Source organism: Anabrus simplex, chromosome 1 (assembly GCF_040414725.1).
Source record: "Anabrus simplex isolate iqAnaSimp1 chromosome 1, ASM4041472v1, whole genome shotgun sequence".
Classification (NCBI taxonomy): domain Eukaryota; kingdom Metazoa; phylum Arthropoda; class Insecta; order Orthoptera; family Tettigoniidae; genus Anabrus; species Anabrus simplex.
Window position 1 is genome coordinate 704,244,120 of NC_090265.1, and position 19,104 is coordinate 704,263,223.

Sequence of the window (19,104 nt, forward strand, 5' to 3'; positions counted from 1 at the left end):
TCATCTGTACTCGAACGTCCCTCTTTGATAATATGTCACTCAGTCATGGCCATCCATCAATACTTCACATCATAACATGCAAGATCACATAATCATGACTCTTTGTTAATATATCTCTCAGTCATGGCCAACCATCAATACTTCATATCACAGCCAGCACGGTTGCTAGGTAACATCACGTCACAAATTTTTTATCCCTAATTTTGGGACACAAATTTTCAAATGTCTCCCAGTTATAAGACATATTTTTGTCAAAATACGGGTCCATTACACGTCTCGATAAACACAACGGGGACAGCGGACAATTGAGCGGGAAAAAAGAGTCAGTCCTGTATTTTATGGGACATTCCGTATATTTCACCAGACTTCATATCGCTCCTTAGGGTGAAGGATGAAGCAGAGCACAAGACGCAGGTATCGGGGTAATTCTAAAAAGAAAGACCAGTGGGGCGCACGGGGAAGTGTTTAGAAAGGATTGTTACTTTTACTTTCTCCAGTCACTCCATTTAAGTACTAAGACCAATCATCTCTTGAAAGGATCACCTTCATTCCACAGGAACGTTCGTGAGAGACGTCAGATTACAGGAAATTCACCTATCTCCTATAGGATATCTGCTATTTAAACTGCTGTATCATACTGTTCTCGTTATTCTTCTCATGCTGTTGACATCGATATATTTTCGGGCTGTAGCCCGAATTTCCGCCAAAGAATAAAACGAAAAGTCAGGTCCCTACTGATAGGTTGAACTCCTCTCCATAGTAATGTAAACTTAACCTTGTTTCTTCACCTGTTTACAGCACCGGTGTTCCTTACCAATTTTCACAAAGATTACATCTCTATATAGGAAGCTCAAGTAATCTGCCGCCATCACATAACTTTTTAATGTGTAGGCGAATTCATTTTCAACAGTATATGAAAACACAGTATATCATAAAGTTCGTATTCCTTCATTAATCCAGGACCAGAGGATCATGTATACGACTCTGGTAGTTTAGCGGACTGTTCGCTGCTTCAAATAACATTACGAGATCTTTAAATAAAGTACTGGCAATAGTGATAGCACACTGTTATTAATGAACTAACAAGTACAATTGTATTACATTCCTTCAATGTAGTCAACCGCCAAGTCTGTTACCTTTTTCGAAATGTCGGGAAGCCGCTGCAGAAGCTCCCAGGCTCGTACCTTCACTCTTCTTCCTTCTCTCCTCAATCAGAAATTCCAATAACTCGTTACACAACCTCAAATCTATAGTTATTTGCCCAATGATCCTTTACGTTACGAGTGAGATGTTTGAAAACGAGTGACATCAACTTATCACTTTAGTGGCTCTTGTATACAACATTTTATTTCATTCTATGATGAAATTACTGTACTTATTTTAAATTAAATCAATTTACTTAAAATAATTTTGCATCGTCAGGCGCAAATCGTTTATGTTTGATCCATACATTGACATGTTCTATGAAAGATATAATAGGTAAGGAAATGCGGTAATTAGACATCTCTCCCATTGAGTCCAACGCTTCGTAAGGGTATAGTGGCATCACGTGACAAGCCTTTTGGTAATCTGCCTCCAGGAGTCTCTGCTTCGGGCATGGTGACTTGCTTACTGTAAGGCCATCCTGCTCAAGCTCTTGATCTGATCCATCCATCGCACGGAGCACGACTTCTATGTCTTCGGCCGTCGACTTTTCCCTCTATGATAAATATTTCCATTACGTCCCGTCTTTTAGCAATATGACCAAAATGGCCGAGTTTTTTTCGGTTGATAAGGGTCGACAGTCTTGTTCTGATGCCGAACTGTTGCAGGATCGATTCATTAGTGCGGTGTGCTGTCTATGGTATTCACAGTAATCTCCTATAGCATCACATTTCTAGTGCATCAATCCTGCGGCGATCCACCACCTTCATCGTCCAAGTTTCTGCTGCACATATCGCGATAGGGAAGATCACAGTTCGAATGAGGGTAAGCTTTGTCTTGGAAGTGATGGAGGTGTCCTTCCAGACGAGAATAACTTATGCTGTTGAATTTCTCGCAATCGCAGTGCGTTTACGGATCTCAGGTTCACAGTCTCCGGTATTTGTGACAATAGATCGCAGATACTGCAAGCGACTAACAACCTCATAATCAGCTATTATTGTTATGGCAGGTCTGTTGCTATTAAAAAGATCTACAATCATCACTTTGGTCTTTACATTGTTGATTTCAAGACAATATTCTCTGCTTCGCTCGTCTAACCTCCGCAATTGGACATAAGAGAGTTGTAAATAAAGTAGTCGCAACGTACTCCAGAGACTCGCAGGAGATCGGGCATGCGCAAATAGGATATGAGCGGTCAGGGGCTGCTGATGTAGCTGTGTAGTGTGCATTTGATAGGCTTCCAGTTGGTAGTGTTGTTGCTGTCTGGATTTAAATTGAAGAGTGTTCGTTTTACCGCTGTAAAGCATGCTTTCAAAAGGTGATCAGCGTTTGTGGATAAAAATGGAGGTTGCACTTTGCAAAAATGCATAAACTGTTATCGAGGATTACGTGAAGCTTGTGGCATGAATGTATTACCATATAGGATGGTTACACGATGGGTAAAGGCGTTCCATGCTAGTCGGAATGAGAACTTGGAACATCCTCCATACTCGCCGGACATGAGTCCTTTTGACTTCAACCTGTTTAAGTTGAAGGAACCAGCCATGGAATTTTTACTAAAAGAAAATAAACAGATACCGGCAATAACCAAAGTGAACATTCAGAGACATATTGTAGGAAAAACAGACTTTAATTAACTTACATCTGAGCCCTTGTATTGACAAGTCATGTAGGCACTTTTATTTTGTTTAATAAAGAAACGCATCGGCCAATTCTTGCTACTGTCACGCTTAGATACGGGTGTGTATCTCTTATTCGTAACAAGTTTTACGTCCAGTCAACTGCGAACCATCAAAGGGATAACAAAGGACAATTGAATCTGAAGCAGGCTGGGAACAGTGAGGTACGCGTGAATGGTACAAGGATGAATAAGATAATATTTAGCAAATCGTATATTCTTTCTAATTGAAATACAACCAAATCTGAACTCGTTATCTTACACATTTTAAAACTAGGGTGCAACAAGATTTGGAAGGAAATGACGTCATTACGACGGATAAACTTTGAGAAAGAGGCGTAGTTAAAACAAGATCACTTACAAACGTGTTTTGCAATAACAACAAAAATGATCTTACGGCCCTCCAAGTCTTAGCCTACCAAAAAAAAAATGGAAACACAGTTTAAGAAAAATAAAATAAGTAAATCTGCAACAAGGAAGGTCGGAGAAGGAAGGAGGGGAATCACAACACCGGGAATCGCCCGTTAAATAACTAAATGAAGTGCCAGAGTTTTGAAAAGTTCACCCGAAGAGTTCAACCGAAGATAAACTTTTTAGTTTTTACTACTCACGAGAAGCACTGAAGTCAAATACACGTACATAATATGAGCTTCCCATGCTCGTGAAAGAAAAGGAACATAGTTTAGAAATATGCCGGCATAATAAAGTCCGCGCGGCAAATTGATAAAATCATACCACTCCGTTGCTCACCCAATATTATTGACGCAGAATTTCCCAGTGATGAAACTGGGGTCAGGTAAGACGACCCTCCAACCTCGCTCGGTGTCAGTGCGGGACAGAAGATCGAGCGGTCGGGGGAAGAATTTATAGGGCAAAGGAAGGTTCTTGAAGGACAATCAACTTCGAGAAACAACACAGTGACGTGGCTAGTGACTTAAGCCACGGGCAATAGGGCACTGTAGGGCACTCCATTGCTGTCATCAACAGAGTGGGTCCCGGGTTCGATTCCCGACCGGGTCGGGGATTTTAACCTTAACTGGTTAATTCCAATGGCCTGGGGGCTGGGTGTATGTGTTGTCTTCATCATCATTTCATCCTCATCACGACGCGCAGGTCGCCTACAGGAGTTAAATAGAAAGACCTGCACCTGGCGAGCCGAACCCGTCCTGGGATATCCCGGCACTAAAAGCCATACGACATTTCATTTCATCAACAGAGAGTGTCTCGCCAACAGTCCGCGGCGGCTTCCCGACATTTGGCAGAAGGTAACAGATTTGTAGGGTTACTACATTGAAGAAATGTAATGAAACTATACTTGTTATAATTAAATATAGCGTTCTATCACTTTATTTACAGACCTCGTAAACGAATAATATTATTTGAAGCAGCGAATACTCCACTAAACTACCAGAGTCGTATACAAGATCCTCTGCTCCTGGATTAATGAAGGTAATACTAACTTTATGATATACTGTGTTTTGTTAAACTGCTGAACATGAATTCGCCTACACATTAAAAACTACTGTGATGGCGGCAGACTACTTGAGCTTCCAATATAGAGATGCAATTCTTGTGAAAATTGGTAAGGAACACCGGTGTTGTAAACAGGTGAAGAAACAACTCAACAAGGTTAAGTTTACATTACTGTGGAGAGGAGTTCAACCTATCAGTAGGGACCTGCGTTTTTCTTTTTCCTTTTTGTTGAAAATTCGGGTTATTTTTGAAGAATCCACGTTATTTTTTATAGAATTTCGCGTTATTTTTTATCATTTTATAATCATATTTTGGTATTTTAAAGGCATAATATTACACATAACAGAACAGAGGGAGAAAATATAGACTCTACTGACTAGCTTCTTAAGCAGAATGCCTCACACACATGAGTCGACTTGATGGAGAGGGAGAACAAGTTGACCTTGTAAGACTCTGATGGATGCGATAGTCTATTCTGGCGGTGTATAAACCTTAATAAGAAAGCAAACACTATGAATTCGCATTAATATGCATATAATGTGTATAAAAGTTGACATATTCGCGTTATTGCCGCATTCGTTTTATTTCGCGAAATAAAGCTGTCCAATTTTCCAATTCTTAACGGCGTTACGTATAGGTAACTTTTTCCCAAACATTTCAGGGAATATCCTAAAAAGTTGGTGTTATCGTAAACGCGAAAAGCGCACCTCCCTACGAATCAGGGATGATTCCTAATGAAACAGTACGGAATGTAAATACAGTGCGGTAAAGTGTCATTTTCCGTACTTCTTTTGAGGGTAATTACACCACAGTATGAAATAAAATATATTACAGCCTATTCAATTATAACGATTTCTGATATAAATCGCCTGAAATAAGCGATACAAAATGTATGACCTGATCTTACCTAGCAACCTTCATGGGTGGATGGCCATACTCGGAAGACATATTTATGATCATTTAATTTTTCCAAAGAGAAATTTGAAATTTGCATCATGTACTCTTTTTGTGGAGATTCCACATAATGTAGAGGTTTTAAAATTTATTTTTAAGGTTGCACACTTCACTAATGACTAAAATATTACCGCAGTGCCGCAAGAAAAGTTGCATAAATGACAGGCTGGAAAATGTTGAGAAAAACAGGGTCCTGGAAGGGACATCATGAAGTACTGTGTCCAAAGATAGAATGAGAAAATATTTTCAAGCAAATATTTTCTTTGTGTTTATTTTCATTTTACTTCTAAACATTTCGCTAAAAGCTGTTCTTGTACTGTATTTTCGGAATCACTGATATTTTGGTATTTGTTGCAACTTATGTTACGAAACTATTCTCCACACTTTCACTCTGGTAATCTCATTTTCGGTGACCCATTTAAAGTACAATTATTCAGCATACAAAAAAATCAGTCCTCTCCAACTGATGAACTAAGATAACTCTTTGCTCTCACGACTGATAATCATCCTACTGTAACTCCACACAATTAAGGAGATATTAGTCGTGCGAAAAGGAACACGCGAAGAAAGTGAATACGTTTGAAAGCTAAGTCATTGTGTAATTCAGAAGCTGACAGGTTAATTTTCTTCTACAATCGACTGCTTTCCTGCGTTAATGTTGGGAAATTAGTTCCCACTCACAACGCCATGAAGCTTCTGGATCTTACTTTCCAGGCAATTCTCATCTAGAGCCCAAAATTCTAAGCACAAGCTTAGAATGCATTTTTTTAAGTGAGGAGGAAATATTCATTTTATCCCGCACAATTGATTTGCAGTGAGATTTGCATCCATATTAGCGTTACGGTGCATTAGAACCCCTAAACTTTATGTAAACTCACATGTATAACTGTAGAACGGGCTAGACACAACTTGCTATTTGTTTCAAACTGCGGCATTTACGTTCATTGCTAATGTAATTTGACAGCCATTGTTACAATTGAAGCTATTTAGTGCACTGAGATGGCTTTTCTCCTGTATAAAGCGTGTGTCCCGCCAAAAGCTGCGGGCGTCTTCTCTGGCCTGTTGTAATTGGCATCTCTCTCTGTAGTTTTCAGTTACGATTGTCCCGAGGTATTTGAACTTGTTAACTCTTTTTATCTTACTATACTCTCTCTTTAAGTTATGAGGGTCTGTTTTGATGTTGGTCATATATTTGGCTTCTTCAAAAGAAATGATATTATTATTATTATTATTATTATTATTATTATTATTATTGTTATTCCTTAATCCGTTTACCCTCCAGGGTTGGTTATTCCCTCGGACGCAACGAGGAACCCCACCTCCACCACCTCAAGGGCATTGTCGTGGACCGTGAAACGTTTGGTCGGGGGTACAACTGGGAAGGAGGAACACTACCTCGCCCAGGTGGCCTAACTTGCTATGCTGAACAGGGGCCTTGCAAGAGGATGGAAAATGTGGAAGGGATAGACAAGGAAGAAGGAAGGAAGCGGCCGTGTCCTTACGTTAGGTACCCGGCATTTGCCTGAAGGAGAAATGGAAAACCACTGAAAACCACTTCGAGGATGGCCGAGGTGGGAATCTACTCAAATTGACCTCCCGATGCTGAGTGAACCCCGTTCCAGCCCTCGTGGCAGAGTCTGGAATCGAACCCTGGCCTACGGATTGTGGCAGCTAATCACACTAACCACTAGCCTACACCACATAGGCGGACTATTATTATTATTATTATTATTATTATTATTATTATTATTATTATTATTATTACATATCCATTAACAACATGATTTACCAATTACAATTACAATTTGGGGAACCACAAAAATAAAACAGGCAGCGAATATTGGGGTTTGAACCCACTATCAGCCGACTGCAAGCTGACAGCTAAATGACCCAAAGAGCCCAGCCACTCGCTCGGTACACGATTTTCCATAATGTATTGTAAAAGAATTGTTGTGTTTATAAGCGATCGCAACTTTGAACGGTAATGATGCGTGTCACACGGAGTTTATATTACTCTTCTCAAACTAGGACTCACGTGACACACGCATCGATATGACGTAAACCTCAATGACACTTTCCCTCTCGATCAGAGTGGGTGAGGGCGACCGTGAAAATGCCACATTTTATTGGCTTCTCTTGCCAGAATGAGCAATTCGCCGAGTTCATTTTCTTCTGAGATCTGCAAAGATCATCCCTCTAACTGCCAATCATTTTTTTCTCTTTAGGCTTTCAGTTCTATCACCAGGTGCCTTTGTTTCGAATAATTGCCATGCCACTAAATAATAATAATAATAACAAGAATAAGAAAAATAAGAAGTACTTTGGTGAAATTATCTGGAACACTGGAAGTGAAAATATAGCTAATATAACACGTGCAGAAAAATTACGTAACGCCTACACAATCACTTGGAGTGTGAACAATAAGAAATCGCTTTGACCAAAGCCAAATTCCGACACTACCTCACAGCTGTTCTCCCAGAAGCACTCTATGCAATTGAGGCGTCATCCTTAACCATCAACATCAAGGACATAGAGAAAATAGAACGACGGCATATACTCAGAAAGATATTTGGACCCAAGGTTCAAGACTGTATCTGGATGCGTAAAAGCACAGAAGAACTGTATTCTATGACTGAGCGATTCTCCTCAGTTTCACAGAAAAGGCGCATGAAATTTTACGGACACAGCACAAATGGATGACTCTCGATTGACCAAAAAATCTTTTTCATCATTAAAGGAAGCCGACAAACCAAATTACGCTGGTTGGTAGACACTCAACACGACCTCGCAGAAATTAATATTGACCCACTGGCAAATACACGGACTACGTTCACACAGAAAATTAGTTCACATAAGTTTACATCCAAGAAGAACCCAACAGCCAGGAACATGAAACTCCAAAATGTTTGGACGCAAGAGAGAAGATAAGGTCATAGTGAAAGTATGAGGAAGTTTTGGAAAAATAAGAACAAGAAGTTCAGTGCTAAATAATAGTTCTACGAGTTCCTTAAAGGGCAAAACACTTTATATAAAATTAATAGTAATAAATGCATCTCACGGAATGCCAAAATAAGGAATTACAACTCTGTAGTAAAAACAGAATACCTGTATGCGAGCGAATGCCTCTCCATGAATTTTAAAGTCCGAGAATTTGGAGATCCTAGAAAGAAGAATACTACGGGAAATCTTGGGCCCAATCCAGACTGAAGCCGGCTGGAAACTTCGGAACAATAATGAAGTCTACAAAAATGTGAAAACAATTTCAGAGACCATGAAAAAGAGGAGATTATCGTTTCTCGGACATTTTTACAGAATGGACTAAACCGGACAAACCAGAAAGTTATTCGACTCCCTGTGGAACAATAAGACAACGACGACATGGATTAAGGAAATTTTTAAAGATCTAGAGAAGTACAACATCCAGGAAGTTAAGGTGTGAGACAGAAAATATTTCAGACCATGATTCAAAATTTGGAAGGGTTTCAAATGGAAAGAACTGCAAAGGCGGGAAGAGCCTTTACGGATTAACAGGAGAAACAGCATATGAAGGAGTACTGGAGAAATAGGAAACCTCAGGCAAAGGGAAAATGAAATTGTAACGTGATCCTTAGTGGTCAAGTCGCAAATAATAATAATATTAATGCACGTGACTGTTTACAAATTACTAGAATTACGAGAAATTTGAGAGAATGACATGTCTCTCATCGTTCATATTTTTGTCACTCTCATAATGTGAAGGTCAACGCCGAAGTTGAGACCTGTGAATGAAAGTAGTGCCTACCATATTTCTAACCCACACCCGAAGATATAGACTGAGATGCCAAAAGTCTTAGGATAGGCCCTCCTCTAATTGGACCAAGTGCAGCAAGTCGTCGTGGCATCGATTCCACAAGTGGAAGAAACAGCTGAGGGCAGATTCCGACCCATGATTTCTGATAGCCACCTAAAACTTCCAGCTATTTATACGTGCATGGTCTTCGATGTGAATGGGTCTCACTACCACGTCCCATAAATTCCCGGCAAGGTTCATATCAGGCAAACGAGAGGGCTACAGCAATCATTGAATCTCTCCAAAACGCTCCTTGAACCAAATCTGGACAATGGTACATTATTCTGCTGGAATACTTCATTGTTATACGTGTAGTCCATGGAGAACTGCAAGTAGTCACCTAGCAGTTCAAAGTAGCCATCACTGGTCAAAGATCTTTTCTATTAGATCAGCAGATCCTTCCCCCGCCACGTAAACACACCCCACGACATTATGGAGCTTCCACCAGCCTGTATGGTGACTTGTTGACTACTGGGCTACGTGGCTTCAGTGAGCCTGTGCCAAATCCGAACGGTACCATAAGCTCGAAACCACTGGAACACTGACTTAACGGACCAAGCTATATGTCACCACCAACGCCACGCACGCAGGTGAGAGGTTGTTCCCTGTGTCGTGATGTTAACAAGGGCACTCTAACAGAGGCCTTCTTCTCCCATATCTCACTGACTTTGACCTCCTTTAGGTATTCAACCTTTTAATCCTCTCCAAATTCCCCTTCTTAATAAAGAATGCTGCACTGACCTGCTGGATATGAGTCTGGCACCTCCTGCATTGAATGAGGATGTGATATGAGCCAGTGTAGCTTGTCCATTACCGCAGAAAATTCTAGCCAGACGCTGCTAATCAATCATTCGTAGTTAGCCACTTCACTGTTCTGACGTGACTCCGTCGATCGAGGAATGTTAAATGTCCACACAACTTCGATCGTGGAATGTTCCATTCATCTGGCCCCCATAATCATGCCCCGTTCGAAAGACAATAGTTTACAGCGCTTTGTCACGACCAGCCAAGACTGCATTTACACTCACTCTCGAGATGTCAGGTAACATCTGATTCACTACTATACCATGACTTTTGGCATCTCAGTGTAGTAAACTGAAAATACCATGCCTAGCTAGAAACAGAATCGGGCTTCCAATGTAGGATATTGTAGAGAAATCGGAGCTGTAGTGGGAAAACTGCTGCTGAGTTCTGAGTCATTTTGTTGGGTTATCACACAATCAAAGATCATTTATATGCCGGTATCGTCTGCTCGTCCTTAGAAAAATCGATAATTTCTGTCGCGTTTGAATTCCGGTTGTTGAATCCGGCAAGGGTGACACTCTAACACTGATTCAAGGAGGGAGATACTTGGTACTCATTTCAGTTGTAAGCTCAGTAAACCAAGAGTGAGGATATTTCCACAAAATTCGTCTTTTTGAGGGAGAAAGCAACGCACATCTCTTTGGGTGGAATAAGAAGGCATCTATCCTCTTGGCAAAGTCGTCCCCAGGATGGGGTGAGCAGGGCAGTTGCTTCTGTTTAGTATTCTATTAACTTTATAAACGTCACAAATTAAAACATTCAAAATCTAATGGAAATATAATTACTAGACTCACAATTTTTTGACAGTCGTAGGTTAGAATACAAACTAATTTGGTTATTAGTAAGTACTGCTCAGCCTGTTCTCCCGTTATTTAGCGAGAGTAACATACATTCTAGGGGTTCTGATGGGCAGTACCCCTAAAGTTTATGCAAGACTCATAATATAACCGTAGTGCAGGGTAGACTGTACTCAATAAGTTTGCATTTTAACTTATTACTGCCTAAAAATCCGGACTCTTTAGTCCTAATATTAAAAGAAGCATTCTGACATCTAGCACAGGATGGAGGGCCTACTATAGTGCCGCTGCGTGGTGTTACCACATTCCTCATTCTCTTTTTTGCTCTCATGTTCGTTCAGACCACTGTACTCTGTTGTTGTTTTGCTATGGGCTTTACGTCGCACCGACACAGATAGGTCTTATGGCGACGATGGGATAGGAAAGGCCTAGGAGTTGGAAGGAAGCGGCCGTGGCCTTAATTAAGGTACAGCCCCAGCATTTGCCTGGTGTGAAAATGGGAAACCACGGAAAACCATTTTCAGGGCTGCCGACAGTGGGATTCGAACCTACTATCTCCCGGATGCAAGCTCACAGCCGCGCGCCTCTACGCGCACGGCCAGTACTCTGTTGTAGCGTGCGATAAGCTTTAACTGAAAAGTGAAATGTTTGGCAACTCCAAGCAACTTCAGGCGGGCAGCAGGCTTGTCTGCATGGCGACCGCAGTGGGTCCGCCCACGTTTTCTATGGAAACAATACCCCTACTCCCTTCTGTCCAGCCAGACAGGCAGTAAACGGACCCTCCCTGCGCTAGCTGTCAGAACGCTTCTTTCTATATTAGGACCATAGTAATTACTATCGAAACTTAATTCAATAAACATCTAATTTGTAATGTTATCTTCTTCGATTAGGCCTATTTGGGACCACACGTGTTGAACCGTTGAACTTTGATCTTTGCCCAGTATTGTCGCATCTAGTCCCGGTGTGGCTCCTCTCTTACCACTTACCAGGGTTTTTTTCATAGGTTTCTCCTGAAAACCACAAACTTATTTCAGGATCTCTCTCACAGTCTGTGTGTTTTGTAATTCTGTCAGCGCTGTTCTTTTATATCGTTTTCAGTATACATCGGGAAGGTGGTACGGACTTTCTTATTTTACTAGAAGGTGAAGTGGCGATTGATGAATCTGTTGGGAGACAATCTTCTCGCACGACCATTGAAAGTTATCCTCATTTCCCTGCCACACTCAAAGTATATTCTCTCTCTCTCTCTCTCTCTCTCTCTCTCTCTCTCTCTCTCTCTCTCTCTCTCTCTCTCTCCTCTCCCTAGGAGTAGAGCTCTCAAAATGTCACTGAAGGAGATGAGAGAGCTCTATATCATATTCCCGAAACAAAACAAAAGTTCAGGTCATTTACTCTTACATGATATATTTAAATATTACTTTATGTACCTTTACCGGCTCCGCGCTGTAGGGATAGTGTGTCTGCTCTTACCCGGAGGCCCGGGGTTCGACTCCCGGCCAGGTTAAGAAATTTACATGGTTCTGAGGGCTGGTTCGACGTCCACTGAGCCTATGTGATTACAATTGGTGAGCTATCTGACGGTGAGATAGCGGCCACAGTCTAGAAAGGAAAGAATTACGGCCGAGAGGATTCGTCGTGCTGACCACACGACGCATTCGGGCTGAACAGCGGTCACTTGGTAGGCAAAGGCCCTTCGGGGCCCCTGCGCCATAGGTTTCGGTTTGGGTTGGTTTATGTTGCCTTATATTTTGGCATGAAGGGGAAATTTATAATTGTAATTTTCTAAATTTATCAAATCTCATCATCCCCTTACCCGACCTTACGGTATCCGACTTGTTGGCTGAATGGTCAGCGTACTGGCCTTCAGTTCAGAGGGTCCCGGGTTCGAATCCCGGCCGGGTCGGCGATTTTAACCTTAAATGGTTAAGTCCAATGGCACGGGGGCTGGGTGTATATGTTGTCTTCATCATCATTTCACCCTCATCACGACGTGCAGGTCGCCTACGGGTGTCAAATAGAAAGACCTGCAACTGGCGAGTCGAACTCGTCCTGGGATATCCCGGCACTAAAAGCCATACGCCATTTCTTTGTTTTTACCTTACGGTTTCGAAGGCCCTTATGGCCAAAGCGACCGAAATCCTTGGTCTTACAATTGAACGTTTGAATGTGACCGTTTTCTAGATTACGGATCACTAAAGCGTGAGGTGCCTACATCAGTGGGATAAGCAAGGCATCGAATCCAGAGAAATTACCGGAATTATTTGACAGGGTCATGGTATAAGAAGCTTCGGGCTCGACTCAAGGAATTTAATCCCGGGCTGAAGAATGAAACAGAGTTTATTGTCCTCTTTCAGATGAACTGAAGAACTACAGTGCGAAATTGAGGATGTCAGTGGGTTGACCACGTGACACGTAGCCGACTCTTGCAGTAACAACCTTCGAATCAAATATCACGAGTTCGAACCCGGTAGATATCGTCGAATTTTAAAGGACAAGTAGAAATATACATTCGGCATTTCATGTCGTACCTTGTCAGCATGCAGAAGATTTTCAATGACATGGCGATTCCTTCTAAATCCATATTATTTCTGTCAAGTCGAAGAATGCTTGGATCCTCAAATTGTATCACCAAAGGTTATGATTTATGGCGAAATCGCAAAAACCGACAACAATGTTATAATGAGAAGAGTATGGTAGTTAGCCATTGTTTCCCCTCAGAGAGGCAGAATGTGCTATTGAAACACAATCTCCCTTATCATAACGCACTAATCGTGTTCAAATGTCGTTACACAGCACCACCCAATCCTTAACAACGTGTATACTGTTAGTCATAAATAAGGAAAGAAGTTTTAGGCACAAATATGTTTGAATTCAAAGTATTTGAACAAGGCGCATGTATGATCTAAACGCTCCACAGTTATGTTGTATGAGTTGCATAACATTTAGGGGTTCTGATAGTTATATATGCAAGTCTCACTGCAAGTCTCACTGCAGAACTGTCCGACTCGTTGGCTGAATGGTCAGCGTACTGGCCTTCGGTTCAGAGGGTCCCGGGTTCGATTCCCGGCCGGGTCGGGGATTTTAACCTTAATTGGTTAATTCCAGTGGCCCGGGGGCTGGGTGTTTGTGCTGTTCCCAACATCCCTGCAACTCACACACCACACATAACACTATCCTCCACCACAATAACACGCAGTTACCTACAAATGGCAGATGCCGCCCACCCTCATCGGAGGGTCTGCCTTACAAGGGCTGCACTCGGCTATAAATAGCCACACGAAATTAAATTTACTGCAGAACTGTTGTGCATTCTATCTTATGAGTGCCTATAGATCCTTTCCCTGGTCATAAAAGGGATTGAGACTTCAGTGGAAGCTAGATTTAGCTCTGACCTGTCTCAAGAGACAGGTCCGAACCCACGACTAAATGGTTAGTGTACTAGCCTTTGTTCCAAGGAGTGCAGGGTTCGGTTCTCGGTCAGGTCAAGAATTTTAACTTTTATTAAATCCTCCGAGTTGGGGGGCTGTGTGTCCGTGCCACTTTGAGCATTAGAATTCTTCTTAGATAGCGCACCATCCTCATAGACGCGAGGGCCGCGTAGAGTACCGGTCAAAAGTTTAGAACCACATAAAGGAATCATGTCTGACTCTGTGGTGTAGTGGTTAGCGTGATTACCTGCCATCCCCTGAGGCCCACGTTCGATACGAAATTTGAAAAGTGCTACGAGGGGTGGAGCGGGGTCCAGTCAGCCTCGGCAGGGCAACTGAGTGGAGGGGTGTTCGACTCCCACCTCAGCCATCCTCGAAGTGGTTTTCTGCGGTTCCCTACTTCTTCTCCAGGAAAATGCCGGGATGGTATCTAACTAAAAACCACGGCTGCTTCCTTCCCTCTTCGTTGTCTATCCCTTCCGATCCCCCCCCCCCGAAATAAGGTCTCTGTTTAGCATAGCAGGTATATGCCACCTAGGAGAGGTACTGGTTCTCTTTCCCAGTTTTGTCCCCACGACCGAAAGTCTCACGCTCCAGGACACTGCCCTTGAGGAAGTAAAGGTGGAATCCCTCGCTGATTTTGAGGGATAAACCAACCCTGGATGTAAACAGATTAAGAATGAAAGAAGAAAGATCGATAAAGGAATCATAAAATGTCATCTAGATCCTGAAATTGTGCTACTAGACCGGATTTCACTGAGTTGGACCAAGTATTGTAGAATTTATGCATTTTTAACTGTTGCAAGGGCATGTAATAGGTTACAATTATTACCACCAGCATTGTTTTAGAGATTTAGTAAATGGGTGGGGATCATTTTAGTACAAATATAAACATTCCGTGAAAATGTGGCACTCTTTCTGTGTTTGGTTTTTTTCAAAGCAGCGAGAAGACGCTTGATTCTTCCCTGTTCTTGTGATAGGACTGACAACAAGCTATCGGTGTCAGAATTGTGTTCTTGGATGCCATCTGTAGAGTGCAAGTTTAAATAAATATTTTTGTGCCATTCTTTTGCTGAAATTAAATTCTGGACAGTTCCTATTCATAGGTCACTGCCGATTCCTTCGACCTCGTTACCCACTTATATTCGCTATGATATAGTTCACATTCATTAGCTTCTCGACTGAGGCTGGCATCAGAAGAGGCGTCGGGCCATAGAAACATGCAGTGTAATTTGAACTTACCTCATCCCCGACCCCGTTGCAGGAAAGTGGACCTGGCTGTATGTATACATATAATTTGGCTATATTTAAGTAATTATTTCTAGACATTCATGTCGATTTTTGGCAGTCATTAGATAGCCAAAATCCGTGGTCTTACAGTTAACGTTTGAATGTGACCCTTTTCTAGATTACGGATCACTAAAGCGTGAGGTGCCCACATCAGTGTCAAGGACACTCGTGAGCATTGAAGTCACCGAGCCGTCACATCCCAGTGGTTGCCTAAGGAATGTTGTAATACACATCTGACTCGCTATGGAATTAAAAATAAATACAGTTAAATGTTTTCGAAACACAGGAAATGTGTACTATCTAGAACACGGAGCACCATTCTCTCTCTCTCCCCACTGCTACTAGTTCTTAGACTTTCTCTTCACCTAAGCAGCTCTTTCCTCCTAAATTACCGCAAACAATGATGAAGAAGCAACTACAAAAAGGGAGAGAGATTCATTGTTTCTAATATAAAAATCAAAGAACAGTTCGCGAACTGTACCAAATGATGCCAACATTCACAAAACTAGAACTCATAATTTAACCTTAACAAAAACACAATTTTAATATTTAAGAAATCAAATACATCGTAGAACAGGCCTCGAAAAATCCTTAGGGAAGTGGAAGGTAAAGGTATACTATTTTCCATAACTTCCGCACTAGATGGGATGCAGTGATGAATTATAACCATTAATTAATTATGTAATTAATTCTTTGCATCCAGGAAGTAATCTGACACTCATTTTTATTGTAGGTTGAGTGAATCTCAGGGCCACAGCTTTCTCCAGAAGTGGATTTTTCTAATTTCTTCACTCGGAATCGAACCGAGGTCCTTTCGGGTGAGACGAGCACGCCTTTACGCTCTCACCTAGGTATCCGTTACAATTTCCCCCCCTCTGGGCAGGAACGGAACAATAATACCCATGGTATCCCGTGCCTGTCGTAAGGGGTGACTAAAAAGGCCCCTGGGGACTCTGTAATTGGGAGCGTGGGTTGGTGACCACGGGGCCCTTAGCTGTTTCCTGGCATTGTTTCCACTTACTTGTGCCAGCTTTCTCAGTTTCATCTACCCTATCCCATCTCTGTTGGTGAACTCTTGTTCCTTTCCGACCCCGACGGTATTAGAGGGAGCCGATGACCTAGATGTTAGGCCCATCTAAACAACAAGCATCATCATCAAGAAAGCAAGGTATTAGAAGATTCGAGGCCTAGGGATTCTTTCATTTTCATGCCCTCAGTGGCCCTTGCCTTTCTTTGGCCGGTACCTTCATTTTTCGAAGTATCGGATCCCTTCCAGTTTTTCTCTCTGGTTAATGTTGAATAGAGGATGTCTGCGTACTTGTACATCCTCTTAAAAACTATCAACACAACTATCTCACCTACAATTTCGTTACCACAGTTGTTAATCATTAGACAAGACGCGTCTTCTAAATGCTTCTCTAACACTGGAATTTACAATATTTCATAAAAACAATGTTCCGGAGTAAGGCATAATTCTGAACTGACAATTATCAGAAAAATATTTTAGAAAACATTGAGTCAACAGTAGTTTTCTGGAATAATGTCCGGTGGAAAGAGGCAAACCGCCTAAAATTCATTTCTCACTTTGTTCTAGTTCATCGGAGGACTCATAGCTCACGTTGTTTGGAATTATCAGATCAGTTGTTGTTTCCTGAGGAATTTGACCAAAATTCGGTACGAATTTTTTACCATGAAACTAAAGATAGTTACGTCTACTTTCCGTGCAGTTCTCTGAATAAAAACTGAGCAATTTCAAATTTTAAATGTAAAGCAAACCCTTTTCTGCGTAACTGTACACTGCAGAGAGCTTGATTTGTTCCAAACGTCATTATCCCAAAATACTGGTAATTCAGACTGTGGAAGAACTAATCAAACTATTTCTAAGTGAAGTTTACCTATCTAAGGAATTGTTCGTAATTTCTAAACAATAACCACATACTTCAAGATGATTGATAAAGCAACAGCGATTATCCTTTACAGATCCAAATACTGCACCGAATATATTCCTCCAGGCATGTTAAAAGCCTGGTAGAAACAAAGTTGGGAGTTTCACCCTCATGATGTAAAATAAAATGATTTCTTTAAATTTTATTTGTTATAGAATATATATTAATCTGTAAAAAGATAACTGCCTCCACTATTTAAAAAATTTGGTTGAAACTGTCCATCTATTCCACTTGCTACCTCCCAAAGGAAATCCAAAAGTTTTCTCTTACACACGGTTAAGGTAATTCAAAAACTATTAGAGATATCGCGTGAAATTGTTCGTACTGAATGGATCTTATTTATATGACAAACACGAACTAGGTGCCTTCTTTCAATAATAAATCATTTAATTTTAAGAAAGTTATTAGTAATACAGGAATGAGAAAAATGGTTAAAGATCACCTAATAGTTTCCCGGGTATGTTGTTATGATTCTGATGATTCTCATCACGGTGGCGATATTGATGAAGAGGAAAAACACACAGGACAGAATGATTCTACTGTTAGTAAATCCCCTACTACGACTAATCATTTACCTACACCTCAGTCCCAAGTCCCCGAACGGCATCGAACCGAAGATTACTTTTCAAAGAATATTCTGCTTATATAAGTCCAATATTAATGTTTTGTAACTTATTTTAGTTCATATATTTGATTCACTGCAAATAAAATCATTCAATTAAAGTATTCCATATCCTGAACATAACACGTCATTCAGCAAAGAAATGTGCTCAAATAAACCCTAACTAGCACGATGTCACGGGTGGTTTTCCACGAGAATAGCGAAGAAAATATTTTAAAACTATTTTTACTGAAATAGAGGCTCAAAATTATGTACATTAAAAGAAGAAAACATAATTTCAAAGAAAAATTCTCAGGGTGGAGAGGGTTAACATGCATGAAGTGATGTTGAGATTTGAATATTTGCATCTTCGAACTTATTGGAAGTTATATTTTTAAAATTCAGTTCATTGAATATTTATCAGACTCTTTAGCTGAGGTTATCTTCAAAACGTACATAACCACGTGAATGTTTTCTTAAACAGTGTTTAAAGTTACTGAGTGAAATAAATTTCAGTTTCACTAAATTTAAACTCCTTCAAAGTAGAGTATTGTCATTGCCATCATTTTCACCACACCTTACTTATCTAAAACACGGAATCGGTTTAATGTACTTTATCACGAACTACTCAATCACAGCTTATGAAATACAAAGCACTATAATCATGGACACATGTTCATTATTCCTCACAAGATATAAAAATTACGGAATGCTTTGCAGAAAAAAAAGCACGCGTTAGTCAAACATAAAGTACACTTACCATCTCACATTTTTCAATTAGATGCTAAAACTCTTTATAATTCATGTATTTCTTTGGATACCAGCAAGCAATTAACAGTTTGGTACTCCAAGTTAATATTCATTAGATCTAGAAAAATACTTGTAAAAATAAAAGTTTTTGAAAGTAATGAACAAGTTTGCAGGTAAATTAGGTGCTCACCTGTTCGAGGTGTGCCGCAGCCAGGAGGTGTCACTCGAATGCGCGGACGAGGAATGGCGAGACTGGAGACTTGCACTACCGATATAACGTCGTGAACGCTGCAGGCTCCCTCTACAGCTGGCCTAGAAAGTGAACCTTATCGCCGGCTCTTGGAGGGATCTTGACCGCAGGAAGATCCTCATACCCATTATTACGTGCATAGGACTCCCTGCCTCCGTTAC

The 19,104-nt window shown here is 41.0% G+C and overlaps 1 protein-coding gene across 1 annotated transcript in view; it reads right to left on the reverse strand.

Annotated features, from left to right (window-relative positions):
- Positions 1-18,990, reverse strand: part of LOC136872261 (keratin, type II cytoskeletal 1) — a 131,047-nt gene extending 112,057 nt beyond the window's left edge. The window contains exon 1 of the mRNA XM_067146087.2: positions 18,884-18,990. The gene's annotated coding sequence lies outside the window, so the exon portion shown is untranslated. The remainder of the gene's footprint in view (positions 1-18,883) is intronic.
- Between the last annotated feature and the right edge of the window lie 114 nt (positions 18,991-19,104).